Source organism: Branchiostoma floridae, chromosome 15 (genome assembly GCF_000003815.2).
Source record: "Branchiostoma floridae strain S238N-H82 chromosome 15, Bfl_VNyyK, whole genome shotgun sequence".
In the NCBI taxonomy this organism is placed as follows: domain Eukaryota; kingdom Metazoa; phylum Chordata; class Leptocardii; order Amphioxiformes; family Branchiostomatidae; genus Branchiostoma; species Branchiostoma floridae.
In genome coordinates, this window is record NC_049993.1 from 20,415,285 (window position 1) to 20,417,344 (window position 2,060).

The 2,060-nt window shown below is 40.2% G+C and overlaps 1 protein-coding gene across 1 annotated transcript in view; it reads left to right on the forward strand.

Annotated features, from left to right (window-relative positions):
- LOC118431856 (protein wntless homolog) overlaps positions 1 to 2,060 on the forward strand; it is a gene marked incomplete in the record, with an annotated part of 26,971 nt that overhangs the window by 23,190 nt on the left and 1,721 nt on the right.

Genomic DNA, 2,060 nt, shown 5'->3' on the forward strand with positions numbered 1-2,060 from the left:
GAGAAGTACACGCAGCAAACCATATGGGAGGACGGCGTACAGGCAGGGATGGTGGCCAAGCAAAGGGATCAAGAAGTTTAAAACCAGACTTAAAATTCAGAAACAGAGAGACAACAGCCCCAGAATTTTTTACTCTCTCGTACGTTCGAATTGTGACCTGAACTTCCATTTTGCCTTAAAGTAACAGAATATGTTAGAGGGCGTCTGTTAAACGCTTTCTTCGTAAAAAAAAAGAACATCTATACTGTCTTAGAGTTCACTGTAGGGATGACCACTGTATTTGCTTGTTTTTAATTAGAACACATCAACGTCAGAAGTTGTCCAGGAAGTGACATGTTTTTCGTTGTAATGTTGAGAAACAACTAGTTATTAAATCGGTTTGCTGTTTTCGTCTGTCTCCATTTTCTTTACTTGGTAGTACGTTCCAGCGCTTATGGTTTATAAGTAATTTGAAAAGGAGCATGTTTAATATAAAGTGCCATAGATAAATACAGGTTCGTGTATCTTGGGTAGTAATTTGTTGATAACTTGACGAGGCACGAAAGTTAAAAGGCAGCAGTTATTTTGTCGTTTTATCGAAACATTTAGGCCAAAGCCTAATTTTGTTTCGTAGGTAGATCTGACATGTTTAGCTGTAATGAGTCCAAAGATGACGCTTTAAAAGTTTCAGGTTAATATAGCCAGTATTAAAAGGTCACTGCTTACTTTCTAATTTTCAGCCTTTATTGGCACACACAGGGTTAAGGCTTATTTATAGAAGACATGAAGGTTTTGCTGCACATAAAATAAAATGTCTTCAATTTATCACATATGCTTTCCAAGCTAGACCTAGTAATATAGGGTTGGCTACCCAGCGCAAAACGGCATTGGCCAAAACTGGTTTCGTCAAGTATGTATCAATTCAAGGGTTAGTGGATTTTCCAGAGAGGTTGTTATCAGTGAAAAGCTAGAACAGTAGTGAGGAGGACTCTAACACTTCAATACAGATTTTTTGTTTAGATACAATTATCCCAATGTATGTGACGCAGCTTGGTTTGCTCAACGGCAGTTGAAACAAATATTTGAAACCGAATGTCGACATTTTTTTTTATACCCGAGTTCTGATAGGGAGAAATGGGATTATATTGGGTATTTATTCTTGCAATATGTCTGAGCCATTTGTGTACGTCGAATTTGGAGAGATCCGTTATACGAAAGTTACATCTGCTGCGATAATAGACCATGGTTACATACCGTGTCTATTCTTTTTATGGGGTTGGAAGTATATTTGGAGTTTGCAACATCTGACAGAGGACACTTCTAGTAGTTTTTAGAAGAGGACCGCCGGCGATGCAAGAAATAAAAAGTATTAGACTGCACATTAGTTTTATTGTAGTTGATTCACTTCCGATAAGCAGGACACGAATAAAAGAATAATGAATGGAGGTTGGGGTAGAAAGGAATAGAGAATGATGGTGTGAAGAACTTGGCGGATGAGAGTGGGAGAAGTAAGGATGAGAGCGGGAGAGAACGATAGAGTCAAGGAAGGTTAAGATGAGATTGGGGATAGTAGGAGGTATGGATATTTATGAACGATGGAGTGAAGGAAAGTTAGGATGAGATTAGGAATAGTAGGAGGTATGCATATGTAAGAAGGAAGAATAGTAGCGCCAATATTGTATAGTGATTGTTATGGTAGGTCTGGACCACCACCCATATAAGTGGTAGAGTCCGCTAGTGGTTACGTCACGCACTGTGTGGTGCTGGTTGTTTACCATCATGGAACGGTTCCATAAGAAGTTGTCAATAGACTATGTTGAGTATGTTGACTATGCGTCCACTGTCGTCCTTGAGTATACACCGCACGCGTTCCCTATTAGCGTGGAGTCAGCGGTTGGTCTCCTAGAACCCACACACGCACCAAGAAGCTTGGATGCCACGCAACTCAGGTAATGATACTAAAAAGAAGAGGCGCGACGGAAGGCACCACCCCATAGCTTCATATGGATGAGTCAATCACTGCGCAGAAAGAATAGGTAACTATCTTTCCTGCGCTGTGATTGGCGATGCCTATATTAGGC